This window comes from Vombatus ursinus, unplaced genomic scaffold (assembly GCF_900497805.2).
Source record: "Vombatus ursinus unplaced genomic scaffold, bare-nosed wombat genome assembly UNPS02014841.1, whole genome shotgun sequence".
Taxonomy (NCBI): Eukaryota; Metazoa; Chordata; class Mammalia; order Diprotodontia; family Vombatidae; genus Vombatus; species Vombatus ursinus.
In genome coordinates, this window is record NW_020954619.1 from 47,254,592 (window position 1) to 47,279,632 (window position 25,041).

General features: G+C 38.9%; 1 pseudogene; it reads right to left on the reverse strand.

The window, feature by feature from the left end:
- Positions 1–4,526: 4,526 nt before the first annotated feature.
- On the reverse strand, positions 4,527–25,041 carry LOC114026654 (annotated as a pseudogene).

Below are 25,041 nucleotides of genomic sequence, written 5' to 3' on the forward strand. Positions count from 1 at the left end.
CTCTGATATATTATGTCAATTGAGAATTTAGAAGCTTTAGATTTAAAGTGCTGCTCCTTGAAAACTGGGAAAGAATTTTTACAACCAATGTCTCTGATAAAGACCTCATTTCTAAACTATATAGAGAACTGAGTCAAATTTATAAGAATACAAGTCATTCCCCGATTGATAAATGGTCAAAGGATATGAACAGGCAATTGGAGAAATGCAAATCAAAACAACTCTGAGGTACCATATCACACCTATCAGATTGACTAATATGACAAAACAGGAAAATGATAAATGCTAGAGAAGATGGAGGAAAATTGGAACAGTAATGCATTGTTGATGGAGTTGTGAACTGATCCAACCGTTCGGGAGAACAGTTTGGAACTATGCTCAAAGGGCTATACAAATGTGCATACCCTTTGACCCAACAGTACCACTTCTAGGTCTGTATCCCAAAGAGATCATATAAATGGGAAAAGGACCCACATGTACAAAGCCATTCATAACAGTTCTCTGTGGTGGCAAAGAATTGAAAATTGAGAGGCTGCCCATCAGTTGAGGAATGGCTGAACAAGTTGAGGTATATGAATATAATGGAATACTATTGTGCTATAAGAAATGATGAGCAGGCAGACTTCCGAAAAACCTGGAAAGACTTAAATGAACTGATGCTGAGTGAAGTGAGCAGAACCAGGAGAATATTGTACACAGTACAATTGTGCACACAGCCACATTGTGCGATGACTAACTTTAATAGACTTATCTCTAATTAGCAATGCAAACTGCAGAAGACTTGTGAGGGAAAATGTCGTCCACATCCAGAAAAAGAACTATGGAGTTTGAATGCAGATCGAAGCATACTATTTGACCTCTCTCTTTTTTTTTTCTTTTTTTGTTTGTTTCTTCTTTCTTGTGGTTTCTCCCGTTGGGTCTAATTCTTCTTTACAACATGACTAATGTCAAAATAGGTTTAATATAAATGTATTTGTAGAGCTTATGTCAAATTGCATGCTGTCTTGGGGTGGGGGGAGGGGAGAGATGAGGAGAAAATTTGGAACTCAAAATCTTATGGAAGTAAATGTTGAAAACTGAAAATAAATATTTTTTTTTAAGTGCTGCTTCTTTTTAAAGCATATCTTTAGTTGTATCATTTTACTGTGCCCTTTAACTTTGTGGTCTTAATAGTACAATGTGAAATTCACTTCAGGGGTAAGTGCTTTTTGATACCTTACACTTAAAAGCACATATAAAAAAAACTAATAAACTTATTCTTGGGGGAAGCTAGGTGGTGCAGTGGATAAAGTGCCAGGAGATTCATCTTCCTGAGTTCAAATCTGACCTTAGACACTTAATAGCTGTGTGACCCTGGGCAAGTTACTTAACCCTGTTTGCCTCAGTTCCTTATCTGTAAGATAAGTTGAAGAAGGAAGTGGCAAACCACTCTAGTATCTTTGCCAAGAAAATTCCAAATGGGGTCACGAAGAGTGGGACACAACTCAGAAATGGTCGAACAACAGCAAACTCATTCTTAAAACACACTGCCACTTTTAATAGTAGTATAGTTTTGAATTTAAATTACCTGTAAATAACTTTAATTCAACATAAATCTAAATTAATATTTTCTTTCCATTGGATCATGAAGAGGACATTAAGCATTCCAGACAATTGGGTATCCAGTTTCTGCTTGAGCACTTCCAGTGACAGGAATTCACAATCTATCTAATGAAACAGCGCACTTTAATTTCATACTTCAACTTCTTAGGTCTTAGTGTCTTCATCAGTAAAATGAGGCAATCACCAACTTGCTTTCCTGATCTTCAGATCCGTGACTAAACTTGAGAGGGTATCCCTTCCCCTAATTCAAGTTTTTTTTCAGGATTTGATGACAAAAACGTTTGAGTTTAATCCACATCCTTGGCTATCATAGAGCCATAATGAAAGGTTCTAATCTTTTTGGTTTTCTCGTCTATGTAAACTGTTCCATTCCCTTGATTATCTTAGGCAATTTCCCCAAGACCATTTCTAGCTTCGTTAGATTTTTTTTTTAAACCAAACTCTTGTGAACTTAAGCCACTTATGTCTAGCAGTTTCTTTTTGTTTGGGGTAAAGTCTGTTTATATTCCGTTATATTGGGGATACAGATAAGGACTGGAACTGTAATTTCATTGGGATATGAAACTCCCTGTACCATGCAAGTCAAAACTGTGTTCTTTGCAGTTATAGGCTTAGGGAGTGTCCTAGAGCACTACGAGGTTAAATTACTTGTCAAGATTCAAACTGCCAGTCTCAGTCTATCTCAGTCTCTATATCAGAGATGGAATTTGAACTCAGTTTTTTGTAGCTGCAAGGCCAGCTCTCTCTGCAGTGCACCATGGCTGCCTCTTCTCACAAATACATATATGGATACTTATGTACACACAGTAGATATACAGTGCTATTATCAATGCCTATAAGGCATTTTGGACCTTATTTTTCATGTAATATACATTGCCGTGCAGCAAAATATTCCATACATGCCAATTTTAACAGCTTTTTAAATTCCATGCTATTTACCAAGCTACTGCATTATGGTTGGGTATCTGCCGTTATATATTGATTGAAATGTGTTCGTCACAACTGCATATATACTTCAAGGGAAAAGGTTCTATATGTTGCAATGTTGTAGCTACCATTTTGCGAGTAAAAACCAAAACTTTCTACCCTAGGGTATCAGTAATAAGATCGTGTTGTTCATGTCCAATCAACTCTAGATCCATAGGATTATAGATTTAGAATTGAGACTTTGGAGGTCTTCACCTCATTTGACACCTCATTTGACAGAAGAGGAAACAGACCCAGAGATAAAATGACTACTTGCCCAGGGTTATATAGCTAGTAAGTGTCTGAGGCAGGATTTGAATTTAGGTGTTCCTGACTGAGTTGAGCACTCTCTCTACTCTCCCGTCTACCTGAATTCTTTGGGAATTGTTAATTGCAGTTTAAGGAAAAATTGGGTAGGAGAGGGGTCTGGCCTGTGGCTTAATTGTTATTGGGAATTACTCATCTAGAAAACTACTTCCATCAATCCAGATTGATCATTATTCAGTAACAGTTTTAGAGAGTTGCCTGGGGCACTGAGAGGTTACATGACTTGCATTTGGTCATACAGCCATGAAACTAGAATCCAGCTCTTCCTGACTTGGAGGCCAGATTTCCATCTTCTAGGCCATACTACCTTTCTCTCTGGTAATTCTGTGGTAAATATGACATTCAGGTCTACTGACTGGCCACTCAGTTCATTCAGCAAACAGTGTTTACTATGTGCAGGATATAGAGCTGACTTCAGGAAAGCCCCTAGTCCGTGGAGGGGTTTGATCTGTTGCTGTCTTAGACACTCTGCAAGGTTTTTTGATGTTTCTGTTTTTTATTACATTGATTTTTTTTTTTAATCCAAACATTAGCTACCTCACCATACTGGGAAAGAAATGAGAGTGAACCCCAGGGTTCAGGCAGAGAGGGAGATCCATCTATGGGAGTGATTTTTGGGGGAGGAATTGAGCTAAAGTAAAAGTATAGGGGAAACTAGAAAACTTCTCATTCCTCATGGATCACGTTTTCATGGTGTGACCTCACAGAATTTCCAGAACGTCAGACACAGACGTAAGTAAAGAGTAAGTAAAAAGCGAAACAAAAATTCCCTACACTTTAAAGCCTAAATATTATTAGCTCAGCATATTCATAGATGTGCTCAATATTCATCCTTCTCCATTCTACATATATCTTTTGTTGTGTAAGTCTTCAACTCTGGAAGATATTTTATTGATATATCAATGTAGCAGAATGGTTGCCATGGGAACCATCACGCACATAAAACATTAACTCTGCATTGGCCTAACGGTTCTTTGACAGACTTTCTTAATGAGGGCCTAGTGAAGCAGTGGTAGGTATTGAACCTTTGGGTATACAGTGTCAGCCTAGGTATATATACTGTTACGTGATCAAAGTACATCTGTAAATACTTTGTGCTGAGAATTGTCCTATTGAGGAGAAGGGAAGGTTCTTCTTGGATGAGAGTCCAAAGGATTTCCTTTAGGTGATAGTAAAGTGAGAACTTTGTGCTCTGGAGGAGTACTTCATATGAGGTGAAGGAGATGTTTTGAGAGTTCATGGACAGACATATATTTTTTAATATGCGTTTTTAAAGATATCCCTACAGTAACAAAGTGAATCTCACAAAATAAGACAAGAAGTGTTGGGGTGGAGAGAGAGAAGCTTCTCCCACACCCATCCCCCTGTAAATGTGCAATACACTTGTGTGGAGTTGAGTAACAATCACATGACCCTGTGGTTCCCCCCATCCCCACAAGAAGAGGCTCTTCCTTGCTCCCTCTTTCCTCCCACTTTGCTAAGCTTCTTAAGGACCTCCTTCTGAAAAGCAATCTGGGTATTAAGTTCACTTTCCTTCCCTGGTCTGGAACAGATGGACTTTTCTGCCCGTTGCTGAGCCCAGTGAGATGATAGAGAGCTTGGTTTCCTTCTTCCCACCCCTTCTACCCTCTTCACTTTCCAAGAGTGAAGGGGGAAGCCACCCAGTTGAAGCCCCTGGTTTCCCATGTTCTCTTGCTTCCTTTGTTAGGAGGTAGCCTGTGTCCATGGGGCTGGTTGGCTGAGATCTTTGTTGGGTCTTGGGCCAAGAAGGAGGCAGCAGCAGGGGGCAGTTCACTGGTCAGGGTATGCCAATGTTCCAAGGTCAGAAGACAGTCTCCCCAGTGCTTCAGGGTCTCTCCCTGTGAATTGAGAGACCAATGAAGTCATTAGATTTGTCAGTGTCATAGTCCCTGATGGTGCCCTCAAGGCCTTCATGGCCAGAGCCAGGTGCTTCATCTCATAGAAGAATTCCTCATTAAATTCAGGATTCAGAGTTTTCTTCTTCACTGACATTTTGTGCTTTAATTTCTTCTCAATATCTGGCCTCAGGCACGTCTTGACAGAAGGGCCTGAGTAGCTGTAACATCCATGGGCGAGATGGGCACATCGAATAATACCCACAAGCAGCCCCTGATGCTGAGAGCTGTAGGTGAGCCAGGATTCGGCCCGATTCCTCCAGCAGGCCTGGGCCCTGCTCTGCTCTCTCTCCAGCTCTTTCAGATAACAGGAAATACCCCTCAGGACAGCTGTCATAGAGGAGAGTGATGCCAATGGGACCTTTCCCTGTAGACAGATGTTGAAGTGCTTCTTCTGGGAAGGTTTAAGATGGCAAAGTGGTACCCAGGTCTCCCCAGTGAACTCCTTGTGACTTAGCTTGTCCTCGTCACAAACATATCCTGAGCACGTTGGGTGATGTCCTCATCGGGAATCCCCTAGAATGTTAAGTCTTCATTCCACACAGTGTTTTTCTGAGTCTTGGTCTTCAGCTTGTTGTCCTTGCCCCTGGCAGGAGGCTTAGTTTGACATAGAGGGATCAGCCAGGCCATAGAAGTCCATGGGCTGGAGGCCCTTAGCCCTGAGGATACTGCAGTGGAGAGAGCAGGTTGCCTTGTCATAGAGAAGGTCAAAGTTCAGGGTGCCCAGGGCAGTGGTGTCATCTGAGTTATAGCTGTCCACTTCAGCACCCTCCTCAGAGGCCCTTGAATACCAGCCCCAAGGGACAGAGCAAAGGGGGTTTAGGCTGGGTATAGCTGCGGCCCCAGCCCCGTTTATAAATGGCAAATCCAGTTATTCTTGGGGCTATGTTCTTAAAAGTTTTGCCTCTCAGGTAGTAAACAGGTTAACCATGGCAGTGGGCACTGCTTGCTTTACGTGTGTTATTCCATTGGATCTTCTTAATGACCTTGTGAGGCTGATGTTATATACTGTGGGAGTTCAGATGCAGGAGAGAGTGTTTCAGGCTAAGATCACTCCAACTTTAAAGCACTCAAGATGCTTCAAAAATCAGATTTCAAGCACAGCATTTATGGGGGCTCTGACTAGCTTGATCATCATTGATTGTAAATCCTTGCCACCTAGATGTGATCCCTCTCTTGATATCCTCAGGTGAGCCTGGGGATGGTTGTGACAGGTTTCCTTCTTTGAAAGCTCACTCTTCCTGGTGGAATTGTGTATTGGGTGGTAGCCTCTTATAGAAGAAGCTAGAGGTCTGCAAACATAAAGGCTAGCTAGATAATAGCGGAGAGAGTGTTGCCGTCAGAGCCATCAAGACTTGAATTCAAATCTTGCATCAGACACTTGTTAACAGTGTGACCTTTGGGCAAGTTTTTTTTTTTTTAACTATGTGGCCCTCAGTTTCCTCATCTGTAAAATAAGGTTGTATTCGATGGCCTTTAAGGTCATTTCCAGCTCTGAATCTGTGATCCTATGAAGCCTTCATCTGGAGCCCAGAGCATGTCCCAGAGACAGGAGAACTTTTGGTTTCTGTGTTTTTGTTTTCTTACATCAACTTCTCTTTCTCTTCTCACTGCCTTTTTTTTTTTCTTTTGATAGGGAAGTTTCTCACCACTTTGGGCTTGCAAGGCAAGGTGTGGAGAAAGCAAATTTTGATGATTTTGATGGCTAAATGAAGCACTTGCATTATCTATTCAGACTCTTAGTAGTGCAGTACAGTGACTTTAGAACACTGACTTTAGAATTAGAGGACCAGGTTTCAAATCTTACTGCAGTTTACAGTCTGGATGACCTTTGGCAGATCACCTCCCTGATGAAGTCACGGGTCCCATGCAGTTAAATAGCTTAAAACTACATTCAGCTTTTTGGAACACCTTGTATAAATGTCAGCTAGTATTATGATTAAAATTGTTTCAATGTTTTGAAGCTTTAAAATAATATTAGTAGTGTATTTAAATATAGATCAATAAGATGAACAGTGAAGATATTTGGTTTTCTTTGTGAGTTGAAAACTTGAGAACTTGAAGACCCAGTTTTGTACTAGTTTCAGTAAGTTAATTATTAAATACTGTTGCAATGTTCTATGTTCCTTACAGGGGAGCAACATGGAGAAACTTGGGTAATTTTGTAATCTTTGATGACCTTAGCCTGAGTTTTACTTTTTAGTTTGCAATAAGTGTTTAATTGGTTAAGAATTGTAAGTAATGTTCATGTGCATGTATATGGAGCCCTCTCTTCTTTAATAGTATAAATTCCATGCAAATTCTAACATACTCACTAAATTGCAAAAAACGAATGCCTCCCCTCCCCCCAAAAAACCCCTTTTTATCATACTTTTTGTTATCTTGTTAGAATGAGTGTAACAACTTCACACAACAAGTTTTGCAAACATTCTGTGAGGAGTTATACCCATATGCTTACATTAATATATGACTCATGAGCTAAACTCAACATGGAACTGTTGAAACTGACAAAACTAATAGATTCCTAGGATTTAGAGCTGGAAGGAACCATAGACATCAATCTGGTAGAACCAGCGCCTTTGTTTCAGGACAGAGGTGTCAAATCAATCTGCAGTCTGAACCCAGATTAACATGTAAGTGGGAAATATTTAACAAAGTAAATAAAAATATAGTAGAACATAGATAATATTAATATGTGATTTTCTGCATCAGTATACAGCCAGCAAGGATCTTTATTTAGTGGCTTCTTTTTGGTATGACTTTGATTCCACTGGTTCAGGAAACTGAAACTCAGAGTAAATTATCCTCCCAGTGTCACTGGGCCACACACATGTATAGATATAAACCTTGGTCCTCCAACACACTTTATACAGTTGCACATCACCCCTCCACCGAGAAGTTGATTCAAGTTAAAAGATAAATTTTTTTCTTTGAATACTATCCTGTAGTTAATTGCATTGTATTTATTTGTCTTTATTCTTTATTTCTTCTGTATATATTTGTCTCCCCTTATATTAAGTTATTATATTCTATAATATTATATTAAAATGTGAACACCCTAGGAGTACCACTGTTTTTCATATTTCTATCTTTAGCCTGTATGCTTGTGCCTGACCCATAGTTGGTGCTTAATAAATGTTCACTGAGTGATTAATTTGACCAAAAGAGCCAACTCAGGGATCCTTTTAAATAGATTAATTTACCCAAATTCCATTTGTGCATAACTTTTCAGTGACCAAAATCACTGAATTACAGGCTTTAGAGACTGAAGTAACTGTAAGGAAAAATCCATCTGTTGGTTTAAAGTCATGCAGAGCTATGTGTAATTATTCATCCTAGACCCAGAGTAAAAGTAGGCCTGTAAAAGGTCCCACTCAGCAGCTCAGTGAGACAATAAAGCAAGGGAGGTTTTCCAAACTGCTTGTCCTTTGAACACAGTAGCTTTTCCCCTTTGTCTATCCTTAGTACTGTTAGTCCTTATCTCCACATCCTAATGGAGCAACTCATAATAGGTCCTCAGTGTGAAGTGGAGGTGTGTCACCAGGAAGTTAATGGATTGTGCACAGTGGGGTAGAAGCCACTGTATCAGCTGGTGCTGATGAATCATCTAGTGAATTTTGTTCAAGAGTCTTCGGGCCTGACATCAGTCTATTCATGAGTTCCATGGCACAGAGGACAAGTGATGTTGGTAGGCAAAGAGAGGAGCATCTGGAAAGCTTGATAAGAGTGAACTCTTTGCTCCCTCAATTAGGGAAACTTATTTGCCCTTTGTCAAAGTGGACAGTCATCTAGGAATGGTTCTGAATTAACAGATGCTTGCGAGTCTCAGATGGTCTTCAACACTTAGTATCTATCAGTTTAGCAATTTGCCTGCTAAATAAGATGTTGTTCTCATGGAATATATTACCTTGTGCCTTTCTGGCTGCTCTCAATTCTTTTTGCCTTAGAAAGCCACTGAATGGGGTAGTTTGTGATTTTCCTTTAGCTTTTAAATTTGAAGAATCTCTCCTCTCCTCCTGTTTTGTATGTTCTCCGCCTTTCCCTGGAATTCAGCTGATTCATATACTTCTCTTTCCTGAAAACATTGTCTCCAAACTTATCTCCAGAAACTCTTCTTTGATGAGGACATAAATATGAAGGTAGAAAGGGACCTGAGGGATCATATAGATGAGGAAACAGGATCAGAAATATTTAAATGGCATAGATATCACAGAATCATAGAATCTGAGTTGGAAGGGACCTTATAACACCTACATGTACAATCCCTGCCTGAATAAGAGTTCTCTTTACAGCATTCCTGATGACTGGTTATCGGGAAGGATAGCTCTAATTATTAAGAATTTTTTTTTTTTGGCTTACACCAAGCCTAAGTCTGCCTCTCTGGAATTTCTACTCCTGGCTGTGATTCTGCCCTCTGGGACCAAGCCTCTTGTCGTTCAGTTGTGTCTGCCTCTTTGTAACCCCATGGACACTAAGGTCCATGCAGTTTTGTTGGCAAAGATCCTGGAGTGGTTTGCCATTTCCTACTTTAGTGGATTAAGGCAACAGAGATTAAGTGACTTGTCCTGGGTCACACAGCCAGTAAGTGTCTGAGGCTGGATTTGAACTTAGGTCTTCCTGACTCCAGGCTCAGTGCTGTATCCATTGAGCCACCTACCTTCCTCCCTGAGGCCAAGCAGAAGTTATCAAATCCTTCATTCAGATGAGAATCCTTCAGAAACATGGAGGCAGCTATCCTGAACCCTCCTGAATTTTCTTCTGGTGAAAACATCCGTAGTTCCTTTAATTTCACAATATCTAGCATTTCCTTGACCTTCTAGTTGACCTTCCTAATAAAAGCATAAGGCTAGTCTGGGTTGACTTGTTCTTGATAAAGTCATGTTGGTATCTTGCAGTCACCTTTTCTTAAGATGTTACAGAATTTTCCCAGGAATTGAAATCAAGCTTGCGGAATTGTAGTTTGCGTATTCCATTTTCTTTAAAAAATTGGATCATTTGCCATTTTCTAGCCTTTCAGGCCCAAGCACTAGATATCATCTTGGCCTGGTGACTTACCCTTATCAAGAACAACTTGGTCTTGTCTCAGAGTTTCCCAGCTTATCTTGGGCATTGACTCCCCATTATTGATTTTTTTTTGTTTTGACCTTTCTAGTCCAAAGATCACTCTCACTGGGAAGAAAATAGAAGCAAAATAAGGGTCCTATTTTTGTTACCTGTTATCACTGTCCCATCCACCCCAAAGCAGTAGTCCCATCCTTTCTTTGAGCCTCTTTCCCCAGCATAGCTTTTAAAAGCCTCTTTTTGTCATACACAGCTTTCCTTTCTAGCCTCAACTCATTCTGAACTTCAGTACTTCAAATCCTATCCTTCTAAGACTGTCCTACTCTTTTACCTACCTTATGGAAATTCAGATTGGTTGATGACTTCCCAGTGTATCCAGATGAGTCTCTTCAGGCAACTCCCATTCTTCTTTTGTATCATAATTTTTTTTTTTTAATTTTTGAGAGTTTCCCATCCCTCCTCAGTTGACTTCTCATATAGTTATCCATAGTCCATGGATTCTTACTTACCCTTTCTCTGAATCTTTTGAAATCTACTCTCCCCAACTCTAGGGTACATGGTGACTGTTCCTGGCCTTATTCTTTGTCACTGATTCTAAAATGGAGTAGTTACTTCTCTCAAAGATTTCCATTATTTATTTACACTCCTGAAGCAGGTTTCTTCTTGTTTGAGTTGTAGGTTCAGAACAGATTTTTCCATAGTTTTTTCCCCACCTTTTGAAAGAGTGGAGTTGGTTTTCAAACGTAGGTGCTTTTGTCTCAAAATTCAGTGTTTCTTCCTTTATAATATGCTGCCACAAAATATCATTCCCATTCTTACCTTTTACTGTTTTTTTCCTCAGTATTTATGTAGAGATCTGCTTCTTGTAGAGGTCAGACTTTTAACAACCCTAAGCATCTAGACAGGTGTTACTGGAATAGAGCACTGAACCTGGAGTCAGGAAGACCTGAATTCAAACCCAGCCTCAGATACTTACTAGTTGTGTGACCCTGGGCAAGTCACTTAACCCTTAAGCCTCAGTTTCCTCATCTATAAAATGAGTTGTAGAAGGAAATGGCAACCACTTCAGTATCTTTGCCAAGAAAATCCCAAAGTGGGGTCATGAAGAGTCAGATATGACTCAAATGACTGAACAATAACAACAAACATTCAGAACCCAACTGTGAATCTGAAAGTAAGTTAAAAAACATGGAGGGCCCAGCAACTAATAGTTGTCACAAACCTATGTAATTCATAGGAAAGGAAACAGTGCTAGTTGTGTACAATGTGAAACAGAGGATTAGGATCCAGGATACATTGACAGAAACTACTAGGACAAAGGCACAGTTGTTTGGGGTACATTTATTGTTGGGGCAAAGAGCTATAGCTCTTTATATAGCATATATGTGCTTCAGTGACCTTTGAAGGTATTTTTGCATTACATACAGTTACATATGTTACCTATGGTCTTGTACTTTTACTATCTGCCTCAGGCTGCCCTTGTTTGTCAAACAGGAATTCTAATGTTATCCATGTGCTAGTTTGACATATCTAGAATGATATTCTGTGTGTGTGTGTGTGTGTGTGGTGTGTGTGTGTGTGTGTGTGTGTGTTTATACATATAGCTTTACCTTATAGAATGTAAGCACTTTGAGGGCAGGGACTTTCTTTTTCATCTTGGTGTCTCAGTGCTTTACATGTAGTAGCCACTTAATAAAATAGTAATTGATTGGTGGTGTTCCATATTTGAATGAATGGTGGATTCTGTCCCCAGTCAGGCAGAATTACATTCCCTCCCTCCTCTGGACCCCTAGAGCACTTTTCTTCTTTTCTGATATCCCATTTTGTCAGTTTGGAAGAATAATTCAAGGTACAGCACTATGTCTGAATGGTACTTTTGGACAGCCATAGAGGAGAGCTTATTAGTAGCAGCCAGGTCAAAAATTGGACCTGAGATAACTTGTGAGGAAACTTTAGAAATTAGGATTGTGTGCCAGAATCGTTGATATTTTCCTTTCCATGTAGTTTTTTTTTTCTCCTCAAATTGTTAGCAGTTCAAGGAATTCCTTTAGTCGGTTTTCTTTATGTCCTACAATGTTCTCAAGACCTACTGATAACATTGATATTGAAGTTAGACTAGTAAATTAAAGAATATTATCCTTCTAGGAAATGTTGTAAGCAAATGAAGGAGAGAATTCAGGGTCCCAAAATATATAAAATTGTTCATATAGCTATAAGAAAAAAGTTACTAGGACTGAATGGGCAGAGAGATCACTCTATAGAAATGATAATTGTATGTAGAGTTTAGGATTTTGAGACTTGGCCCTTGAGGAGGGGGCCTTATAACTAAAGAAGCTAATAGATGGGTCCAAAGGAATTTATTTAAAAAGGAGTAATGGAAAATTTTGTAAGTTTTTTTAGGGCAAAATTAGAAAGATTGATCTGATTTTCATTCCAGCATTAAAAAAACTCCAAAACTGCAATTCAGAATAACTTATCTTAGTGCTGAGAAACCATCTATATTTCCTGACCCTCTAAATAAACTATCTTAATAATATTTGAAGGGAGTAATGTGAATATATGAGCTGAGGAATCATATTGTGTACATTTTTTTTTTAAAAACTTGGTAGATACAGTAAGGTTAAGAAAAGAATCACTTGGAGTTGTGACAGAAAGAAAAGGGATAAATTTTTTAAAAAGATGTTTTGTTCAGGAGGAAATGCATCAGAAGAATAAAAACTCTCAAGTAGTGAATGCCTTTTATCAGAGAATGTTGAAGAGAAATGGAACACAAATAAAAAAGAACTGGTAGATAAGAGATTAGAAGATGGTCTCTTTGGGATCATAGCACAGGCATTACTGGGGTTTGAATAGATCATCATTGCAGAAAAGTTAAAGAGAATCTGCAGACCTCTAAATTTATCTCTTTTTTATTGACCTTTTCATCATTTTAATATCACTATTCTCCCAGTAATGCCATATGACTGTAAGTTTTGGAACACCATCATTTCAAAAAAATTCTAATTTCAAATGACTCAGAAGATACATGATGGGATATGAACCTACGGCATATTATTACTAATAGTGTCTGTGTGCAGGAAGTAGTGAGAAACATATTATCAGGGTCTAGAAGTTTGGGGAGAAGAGGAGGGTTGGTAAAGTAGCCACAGGAAGGATTCTTAATTTGCTTTGTGTTATGTTCTCTGTTGGCCTTTTTTTCCAGAGTAATGTTTTAAAATGCATAAAATAAAGTACCTGGGATTGCAAAAGAAACCAATTGTATTGTAATATATCAGTGTGTGTGTTTATGTATACATATACACATATATCTTAAAATATGTTATACATACATGTGTCATATATGCATGTATATGTGTATATATGTGTGTGTGTGTGGTTTTTTTTTTAAATCATGGACCTCAGAGTTAAGAATCCTTGAGTTAGAGCAAGAAATAGTTTAAATGGACAGCCTTGGTGCTACATTGGTGTACTTCCATAAAATGTTAATATAACTAGGAGGGGCCCTCCAGTTAGTTTGGTAGATCTTTTGTGGTGGGTTGATGTAAAAATGTGGGAAAGAATTGCACAGGATTGGGAGATGTGGCTGGGTTATGATTTGTACTAATAGAGAAAGTACTCTTATAAGTGAAGTCACGGAGCAATTAAAGTCTCACATTGGCCAGCTGAGTTTTCACAAGGTTTTCTCAGACTGAGCAGTTAGTTTTAAGGAGTTGGAACATCTAGTGTAGCTACTTCTCTGGACCTTAAAAAAAATTTGGTGCTATGGGTGGTGTATTTGCTTTGTATTTGATTTATTCCTTATAACCCTGCTCTGATGCCTCACCATTGTAGGAGGTCATCCTGCATTCTCACGGTTATTCCAGCAAGGCACTTCTAAGTTGGAAGACCTTTGAATTCTCTGTCATCCAAGGAACAGTCTAGTTAAATTCAGAGAGAGACACCAAATTGGCCAGGAAGAGTTTTTTGGGGGTTTTTGTTTTGTTTTGTTTCATTTTAGCATTAGCAACTCTTGAAATCCCTTACCTTCTACAGCCTGGCTGGTCTGTTTTTTTCTTTTTAACTTTTTTTTTTAAATTCTGAATTTAACACACAAAATGAGAGAGAATATTCTGTGTATGAAGTAGAACAGAAAAAAAGAATTACAAGTGAAACTGCTAATTTGTCTCATCCAGTGTACTTTAAAAAAAAGTATATAATGAATTCAAAGCCATCTTCTTTGGCAATGTTTCTCTATTAACTTCCTTCTTTTGATTTCCTCATCTGTGTTGTTGGACAGGGAATCCATGTTGATGGAAACAAGGTCTTGATGTCTCCAAGAAGTTAGTCAAATTTTCAATCAACTCGTGTATCTATATGTAATTGGACTAGTGAACAAATGGATCTTTTGTGTTTAGAAAATATGTAGTGATAGTGTGGCCAAGATGATAAATAGTAGTACAAAATACCTTGTTTACCCAGAGTTCATTTGCCCTGTAACTTTGCCTCGAAGATTTGAGAACCAGGATATAAGGAAAATAGACTTGAACAACCATTAGTCATTAGGTATTAAGTTCTCAGTATGTGCCAGACACTGTGCTAAGCCCTTGGGGGTACGAAGAAAGGCAAAAACATGGTCCTACTCAAGGAGTGCATGTTCTAATGGGGGAGACAACATGCAAAAAATGTACATATAGGACACATACAACATTATATGGAAGATAATCTCAGAAGGAAGGCATTAGAAGTGGGGGGTTGGAAGACAGGGAGACTGGACCATGAAAGACTTCCTGCAGAAGGTGGGATTAGAAGCCTGGGGGGCCAGGAGATAGAGGTGAGAAGGGAAAGCATTCCAAGCATGGTGGGGATAGCCAGCGAAAAGGCAGAGTGGGAAGGAGCATCCATCCAGAAGGCCAATGTGGCTGGATTGTAGAAAGTATAGAGAGGAATAAAAAGTAAGAAAATTGGAAAGGTGGGAAGGAGTCAAGTTGTGAAGGACTTAATAAGCCAGAAAATTTTGTATTTGATCCTGGAGGTGAATCTTAGTTTCCTACTTGGCTGCACTCCCCCCTCCCCTTCCCTTTTAGCTTCTTTTGTATGTATTTGTATGTATTGTCTTACCTTATTAGATTGTGAACTCCTCAAGGACTACTTTTACCTTTCTTTGTATTCCTAGTGCTTAGCACAGTGTCTGGCACACAGTAGGCTAAATAAATGTTTATTCATTAGATAATTAAAATGTATTCCATTCTCATTTCTGCCCCTGAGATCACCTAGATACCCTCAAAGCTTAACTTAAAAGTCATCTCTTACAAAAGATCTTTTTTGATTTCCCTATTTATTAGTATTCATACGCCGCCTAAAACTACTTATCATTTGTTTTGAATTTGTTACATATTTGCTTATCTGTGTGTGTTGTTTCCTTCTATCAGAATGTAAACTCTCTGAGGTCAACAGCTGTGTAATTTTTGTATTTCTATACCTGTTGCTTGGAATTACTTGTTGAATTGAGAAGTCTACTAATCTGGGGCCCTTTAGTATGGGGATGAAAATAGATTTATATATTTTATTAACTCCTGAGGATATCACTGCTCAGAATAATTATTGATATTTTATTTTTTAAATGACTTAAATTTTTAAAAACTTTTTTAAAATTGAAAGTAGCCTCTGTTCAAGAAAGAAAAAATATATATTGTCGAAAGATTTCCATTAAAATATAATGTAAAGTTAGTGCTTAAAGGAATTCATTTTAGTTAATTGAAAAATTCATATCCATCTTAGTCTTCATTCTCTGGTGGTACAGGATAAATGAGTTGTGACTATAACAATAACAAAAATAATAATAATAATAATAATATGAAAAAAGGCTTTCTCATTCCAAGAAGAGGGTAGCAAGAAGTGGGGGAGGATTTTAGAAAACCCCACAGTGCAAAATTTATAAATACTATTTCCTTTTACTAGGTCTACCCAGAACTCTCTTCTCTCTCTCTCTCTCTTATTATTATTATTTTTTTTTGTTCCTGTCCTTGAAGCTCAGGATATCCTTGGTAGTTATGAATGTCCCTTTCTTTTTTCCTCTTTCATCTCCTCCTGGAATGGACAGGGATAGGAATTAGATGGAAAGATTCCAGGGTGAACTTGGCATGACTGTATTGACCCAAGTGGGTTAAGTTGAGCTAGGGGAGGCTGAAGTTTGCACCCTTTAAAACCAGTCCTTTTTTCTTCACTAAATCCCCAAGGGAGTAGGATCACACTAAGCCACGATACACCATCTGCTTCCCTCCTCCTCCTTCCCCTTTGCCAGCTGCTTCATACCCAGTGAGGCTCAATTAAAACAAATCATGATCAAATGCTTGTTGCATAAATCTGATCGTGTTACTCTCCTGCTCACAGTTATTCACTTGCTCCCCATTGCCATCGAATAAAGTGCAAAGTCTTTAGCCCAGCATTTGAGGCCCCCTCCATTTTGACTCCAACTTGTCTTTACTTCTTTGTTTCACTCTACTCCATTTATAATCTACTCCATCTTCCAGCCAAAATGGACTCCTGTTTCCTGATCTTGTCCTACCTTTCTCTTGCCTTCATACATTTATTTACAGTATCACCCTTCATGCCTGCAATATGCTTCCCTGATATCACTACCTAATCAAATCCTTTTCTTTCAAGAAGTCCCTTCCTGTAGCATGCCTTGGTCTTTCTCTCACCATTCCTTGTTTGGCATTCTTTTAAGATCAAGTTTTGAAATATAGTTTTATTTCTTTAGTAAGCATTTACTAAGTACTTGCTGTGAACAAGGTACTGTGTTTGGTGCTGGTAGTAGAAAAGGAAATTGAAAAGTAATCTGCTTTCAAGGTGGTTACAATTTCCTAAGAAACCACTTTGTTTACACAGTAAGTAAGTGCTAGGTAATAGGACAGAGCCACTAGCAGTAACAACTCGGGATTCAAGAAAGGCTTCCTTTGGCAGTGATACCTGAGTTGATCCTTGAAGCAAGTTGGAGTTTTAAGAGTCATGGCATTCCTGGCATGGGAGACAGCCTTCGAAAAGACGTAGAGGTGGTAGATGGATTGTCAAGTTCAGGGAATAACAAGTAACCCAGTTCAGCTGAAATTTAGATTAGATGAAGGACAGCAAGTGCAAAATAAGTTTGAAAATATAGGTTGGAGCCAGATTGTGCAAAAGACTTTAAGCACCAACGAAGTCTTCCCTTACATTGCCTATGGTGGCATAGCTATTAGGTGTCTGAAGGGGGAGTTCAAACACAAGTCTTTCCCAATTCAAAGGTCCAGCACTTTTTTCTTTTACCACACTTTCTCTCAGCAAGGGGGAAGGCAATTACTTCGATTTTTGTTTTTTCCGCATTGTGTGCATATGTGTTTAGTTTGCCTCTTGTCACACCGTACAGAGGTCTTCTAAACTGACTCATTGCGGAGCTTCCAGTAGAATTCTGGGATGAAGCCTTTCTGTTTCCCAGTGGGAGAATGTGCTTGCATCTTACTAGTCCAGTGTCTAACCATTGTCTGCAGGTAGAGGTGTTTTATTAGTAGATAGCAGAAGCTGTCTCAGGATATTCAGGCAAGAGGAATAAATCAGTCCAGGCAGCCTTCCAGCATGTGGATGGATTTAACTGTCTAACTGCCCCTTAGTTGTGGTGGCCTAATAAATATTTTCCCCTGTCTTACCAGCTCTTAACTTTTTGTTGAGTTTTTTTTTTTTTTCTTAATGAAAACAAACAGAATAAGAAAATAAATGCTAAGGATCTGAAACATTTTCCTTTGGGATAATCAGTCATGTTCCCAAATGCTGAAAATAAACAGTTTTTATTGACCCTTGAAGTTCTTAGTTCAGTCTGCACAGGGCTTTACTTTGCCTCTGTGCTCATCACTCCCTGCCTTCTCCCAACAGCTTTTACTCTGTATTATGCGCTCTATTCCCTTCTCCTGACTTTCTCTCCATTCCTCCCTACTCCCTCCTGTCTCAGTCCATATCCTGTTCTCAGTCTCTTCTCCACCTCTCCTTGCTGCCTTCTGGAGGCGGCTTCCTGTCTGTTCCCAAAATGACTGCATGACAAGACAGGACTTTCCCTGCCAAAGGGAAGGGATTAGGACTAAGCTGGTTATGCCAACCAGAGACTAGGCTAGGTTTCCACTGTGAGAGGGTGAGTCAGGAGTTGATCTTTTCTGGAATCTTGCCTTCAAGCAGTTTTTAACATGTTCCCTGCCCTGTGAAAAATGTCATTTCCTCTCCATATACTGGCTAAGTCTTTTTCCCTTCCTGCTCCATAGTGACCTAATCTCCCTCTCTTTTTCTGCTCTTAAAAATTAGCCTATTAACTCTTTCCTTAATGAGTATGTATTTCCTAAGGATAGATAGTCTTTCATTGTATCCCTAACTCGTAGCAAAGTGCCTGGTATGTAGTAGTAATTTAATAAATGCTTGTGGACGGGCAAGCTTTTTGGGGGTGGGAGGGTGGGGAGTAAAGTCATCTTTGAAAAACAGACCTCAAACTAATTGCCTTTTAATTTTCTTACTAGTGACTTTTTAAGGTTTTAGATTCTTAAATTCATTTCAACAAACACTCTTATAATGAGTCATTGTCACTTCTGCCAGTCTTTACTTCCCTTTGGCACCTAGTAAGGCAGGTCATCAGCTTTACAGTGATTATCATTCTTTCAAAAGTGGGGTTACTCCTCTTTGGAGGAATGCAAGAACAGTCCAGAGGTGGCAAAGAGTATTCTTTGCATCACCTTTACTAAATGTATGCCCATAGAGTATGTGTATCCCCTCTTGTTCAGCCAATAAGAATTTCCCATGAGTTGACCAGATTCTTTCTTAAGTGAAGCCTGTGGGGATTTTGGTAATTACTTTAATCAGATTTCCTTCTATATCTAGCTAAGTTTTAGTTTGAGGATTGGAAAAGGAACAAATTTGGAGCATTTGTAACTACCAGGGCTGGGCAGGTCAGGTCTGATGACAATGTGCTCAGTGAAAGCTTTGCACAGACAGTGCAGCACAAGGCATTAGGTATGGAAGGAATGAGGTATACAGAGGGAGGATGCTGGAATAACTTGCTCTACTTGGTCATTTTGCCCTCCTAACATTGAAATTCATCTCCTGAATACATCTGTAAGTTGCTGATGCCTACAGTGCACTATTGTTCTCCAAATTATTGTGCCTTTTGGGGAGGGGAGGTTTGGAGGCAGAAAAAGTTGCCTGGTATTTTTTCACTACTACTTGTTAACACTTTCTCTTTGCTTGTAGGTCTCCCTCTTTTTTCATTTCTGAGGTCAAGAAATGGGGTCGGTTGTGGTGGCTATAGAATAGGAATAGAGATATAGAAGATCAAGAAATCACAAGACTAAAAATAGCAATGATTTAATGTTTCCCTTGAAGGTTTCTTTGGAATAAATTTGCATAGTCTAAGCATATGTAAGCTTATGTATAAACCATTATCAAATATACTCATGCCTTTCCTTTTTCATATACTTGACTATGGCCCTTAGGGAACAAATCCTAAAGAAAAAAGACAAATTAAATACACAAGGAACCTGGACTTTCTTTACTGATGTGGGAATAATGCACATAATGTTAGATGATAGAGATCTACAAGTCATTTTAATTTCATTTGCTTGTGTCCCTAAGCTAGGATACCTCCCAGAAAGCTGCTGAAAAGAAAATTAAGAGCAGCTTTCTCAACTAATATAGACTAATCAAGCTTATAGAATTAAATATAGCAGAAAGCAGAGACATTGGGCTTTGTAGCAGCTGGGGCTAGAGAAAGTGAAATTTGGTTTTTCCCTAAACATTGGAGAAGAGTAGAGGAGGCCTTCATTAAGCAAGATCCCTCCCCACCTTGCCCCGAACCAACAAGTTTTTTTAATTAAAAAGGAAAAAAGTAATTCAGACTGTGCCCCACCATGTCTTACTGTCCAACTTTTCATGTTTCTGTCATCCATTTCTGAGACTAGGGGAGGAGGTCTCTAGTTCTTATTTGGCATTGATGTCAGTGGAACTTCAAGGTATTTCTCCAGGGTTAAAGGGTAGTTCCTTAGTGACAATCAAGAGTTAAGACTTCAAGCCTACTACAGTTCTAAAACTATATGAACTTTACTTGGAATCATGGAATTTTTTTAGAGCTGTTTGGGACCTTGGTTGTCAGCAAGCCCAACTTCACTGTTTTACAGATGGGGGAAGAGAGACCCAGGAACATGAAATGACTTTCCTAAAGTCACACAACTAAATTAGTGGACCATCTGGGACCGTGCTCCAGGTCTCCTCAGTCCAGTCTGCTTTCCATTATACTAGGCTTTGATCACCAGTACCACACTGACATGTCTCTGCTTATGTAACCTCCCTGAGGAATCAGAAAGAGGAACAAAGACCAATGGTTTAAAGTATGGGTGCTGAAAATGTATTAATAGGAATAAAAGGCATAATATGTAGAAGAAATAATTTCATACCAACAACTTAATTTTCTTACTAAAAATTGTTGCTATTATGTCTGCTGCAAATACTCCAAGGAATTATAATTTCATCAGAAAGCTACTCCCTTCACTAATGGTAATCATGATCAATCAGTCAGTCAACAAGCATTTAAAAAAGTCTACTTAATCCAAGAGTTATGCTAAGTGATGGGCGTAAAAAGAAAGGCAAAAACATGGCTCCTACCCCCAAGGAGCTCACATTGTAACAGGGAACTATGTACATGTAAGATATATACAGTATAACTGGGAGGGAATCCCAAAGAAAGTGCTGCTGGTAAGGCTGGGAGTTCTGGGAGGATTCTTGCAGAAGGTAGGATATAAGCCAAGACTTGAAGGACATCAGATAAGCTAGGAAATAGAGGTGAAGAGGGAGAGCATTCCAGGTATCAGGTACAGTCAGAGATTAGGCAGTGGAGTAAGAAGATGAAATGTATGAGAGGGCAGTTTAGCTGGATTGGAGAGAATGTGGATGAGTAGTGTGAGAAAACTGGAAAGGTAGTTAGGGAACAGGTTGTAAAGGACTCTAATTATCAAGGGAACATATTACATTTGATCCCAGAGGTAATAGGGCACCACTGGGTTTTTGGTTTTTTTTTTACATTGATAAGTATGTAGCATGGTTACTTTGCATTTTAGGAATACCACTGGCAACTGAGCAGAGGCTACTGCAGTAGTGTAAGTGTGAGGTGGTGAGGTGATGAGGACCTGAATTAAGATGGCAGCAGTGTTAGAGATGAGAAGGGGTGATAGGAGAGATGTTAGAAAAGTAGGAATGACAGGTTTGGCATCTGATTGGATATAAGGACAGAGGATATGAGAGTGTGTCAAGGATAACACCTAGGTTGCTGTAAACCTGGATGACTTGGAAAGATGGTGGTTCCCTCAACAATAATAGAGAAGTTGGGAAGAGGGAAGGTTTTGGGAGAAAAATAATGAGTTCTGGGTTTGTTTTTTGTTTGTTTTTGTTATTTTGGGGGGAAGGAGGCTTGTTTTTTGAGGCAGTCTGGGTTAAGTGACTTGATCAAGATCACACAGCTAGTAAATGTCTGAGGCTGATTTTGAATTCACGTCCTCCTGACTTCAGAGCCAGTGCACAATCTACCTGTCTTGCGTTCTGTTTTGGACATGATGAGTTTAAGATTTCCAATAGGCAATTGGTAGTATGAGATGAGTGCATGAGAGAGGTTGGGTCTAGATAAATGACTTTGGAATCATACACACGGAGATGGTATTTGATGGTTATTGAACCAATAGGAGATAGAGTCCTCCACTCAAATGGTTTTTGAGAGTTGCTATGCCTAAAAAATTTGTCATCATGAAGCCACCCTAATGATGTGCCTCCTCAAACTTAGGTGGTTTTTGAATGATAGACATATAGTTCATTTCTGGACCATTGCTCATAGCCTTTCCTACTTAGTCAGACCTTCTAGAACTTTCTCTAATAACATAAGAAGCTGGAATCTTTCCATGTTTTTAAGAACCCAGGGTCAGATCTGCAGCTGAATGAGATATTGAAGGCAGCCCTTTAGATGGGGTATAATCATTGAGTTACAAATCATGACGTTTAGAACTAGAAAGGACCTTGAAAGCTATCTAATCCACTTATTTTACAGATGAGAAACATGGGCTCCAAAGAAATTAGGTTAAATGATTTGGGCAAGGACACCCAAGTAGTAAGTGACAGAGGACCCAAGTCTTCTGACTACCTATTCACTGCCCTTTCTACTGTACCATTCATACTTCTTAAAAGTCTGACTGTTTAAAGTCTTTATTTTCATAATGTAGATATAACTTCTCTGGAAGCATGGGAATGGAGTTCACCAACTTTTCCTTTAGATCATTTTTGTGTTGTGGACTCCTTTGGCAGTCTAGTGAAGCCTGTGTACCTTTCTTAGAATATTTTTAAAAGCATAAAACAAAATTAAAAAAAATAAAATATATAAACAAACAAAGCCAATTATATGGAAATACAATTATCAAAACACACACGCACACACACACACACACGCACATACGCACACATTCACAGACTCCAGGTTAAGAAACTCTTTGAATTGAGTTGACTGCTTTCCCCACAGCAACTCCCCTGTAAGGATCTGTATTATGAACTTAAGAGCATGGATTTAAAATGTAAATTTGAGTGCCACAGTGAAACGAAGGCTGTTTCTTCTCCATCCCAAAACATTTTTAATATACATACTGCCTTAAAGGACTCCAGACATTATGAGAAAATACCATTTTTCAAAAGGAATATTTAAGAAAAAAAATAGGATAAGCCTATAAAATCCTATTTTCTACAAGAAGTTCTTCCCCAACTACTCTTAATTCTAGTGCCTTCTTCTCTTGTTTCCTTTTTATCCTGTATATAGATTGTTTGGACATATTTGTTTTCGTGTTGTTTCTCCCATTAGATTGTGAACTTCTTGAGTGCAAAGACAGTCTGCCTTTTTAAAAAATTTTTTTGGTATCCCTAGCTCTTAGCACAGTGTCTGGTACATAGTAGGCGCTCAATAAATGTTTACTGACTGACAACAGACATCAGGCAGTCTTTACTACAAGAAACTGAATGAAGTTGATAGGGGTACAGATTCCCTTACACTGTAGATATGCCAAGAAAATACTTCAGGTACAATCTGAAAGACAAACAACCTAGATTTATTTGAACTGGAGATGGCAAAATCCCCAAAATCAGAAGGGTCATTTCATCCTTGGATGGAAAACGTCCTGTGAGGGGGAACCTGTTGCTTCATAGGCAGCTCTGTTTATTAGGAAGCCCCTTACATCTCACTCAGTTTGCTGCCTTGTAGCTTGCACGGTTGGTTCCTAGGTCTGTGCCCTCTGGGGCAAATAGTGTTAGGCATGATAGTGTTTGGTTTTTTTTTTTCTTTTTGTGCAAATAAAAATGTAAGAAGTAAAGTTATGCCCTGTTGAAGTGCAGCCATGTTAAATCTCTTTGCCTTCACTTGTTTTTCTTCGAGCTAAGTTCAGGGAATGTGATCATACTCTACATTTGTATTTTGCTTTCTTGCAAAGCACTTTCACATCCACTGTTTCATTTGATCCACACTACAATCTAGTGCAGTAGATTACTGCAAATATAATTGTCCCCATTTCACAGATACAATCTGAGCCTCAAAAGTAAAATGACTTATTTAATCATCTAGCTATGAAGAACACAGCCAGAACTTGAACTCAAATCCTTTCTACTGCATCCTTAAGATAAGTATAATATAAAGGCACATAACACTGTTTGTATTAGTACCCCTACTCCACCCCATCCCACCTCCACCCCCGAATCTTAACCTTTTTGTTCTTCTTGGCACAGTAATTTAATTTAATAGGATTATTTTATAAAACCATTTTCATGTATTGACATAACCACCTAATTGTCATTTTTGGTACCTGCAAATTATACCATCATAGCATTATGCTGTAGTTTTAGCCATTTCCCTGTTACAGCATATTGGGTTATTTCCAGTTTTTCACTATTACAAATAATGCTGCACTGGCCATTGTTATACCGTTTAATTCTTATGTTCTTTTAGGTTATTTCCTTGGGGATGTCTCCAGGAAGGGGATTACTGGATCAAAGGGCGTGAACAGCTTTTATAACTCTTGTTATTGTTAGATTTTTCTCCAGGAAAAAATGGACCAATTTTCAGTGTCTCTAGAAATTCAGGCATTCCTTTTCTCCCTGGTGGTCCAGCCAACGTTGGTTTCATTTTGGCTTATTTTCACCCTAGATTAATAGGTGTATAGTAAGACCATATGCTTGTTTCAATTTGTATTTCTTTAATTTTTGTGAGACTGTGGTTGGATTTCTCCCCTTGATCTACTCACATTGATCTTTGTTCCCTGACATTTGTGTGGGGTAAGTGTTTATAAAGCACTTTATTTATTTGATCTTCCCAGTAACCCTGTGCTTACAGGTACCATTAGATATTATTATCTTAGTTTTACAGATGAAGAGCAGAGAAGTTAGGCAATTTGCTTGTGGTCTCCCAGCTAAGTCAGAGACAAGATGTGAAGCCAGGTCTCTCCAAGTTGAGTGGCTCTTTCCATTGTCATATTACTTCTCTTAATGGTGTAGTCAACAAGGATTTGTTAAGTGTCTGCTTTGTGTCAGGCACAGTGCTTAACTTCAGGGTAAACAAACAAAAGCACAAATAGCTTCTGCCCTCAAGGAGCTCACAATCTAATAGGGAGACCATAAGCAACAACTATGTCCAAACAAGCTATGTCCTGGATAATTGGAGATAATCTCAGAAGGAAGGCATTACTCACATTAAGGGGAACTAGGAAAGGCTTCTTGGAGAAGGGGGCATTTTAGTTGTGACTTGGAGGAAGCCAGAAAAGCCAGGAGGTGGAGAAGAGGAGGAAGAGCATGGGGGGACAGCCAGTGAAAAGGCCCAGAGATGGGAGGCAGGCTTGTCTTGTGTGGGGAACAACAAAGAGGCCAGTGTTCCTGAATGACAGAGTATGTAGAAGAGAGTAAGGTATAAAAACACTGGACAGGTAAGAAAGGGCCAGGTTATGAAGGGCTTTAAAAGCCAAACAGCAGATTTTATATTTGATCCTTCTTTGTTCCTATAACCTATTGCTGCTCTGACCTTCAGCTGGGTTTTGTTTTTTTTTTTTTCTTTCTTTCCCATACCTGACTGCTCCTGGGTTGCTAAGCAGGACATGACAATAGGATTAGATGCAGTCAT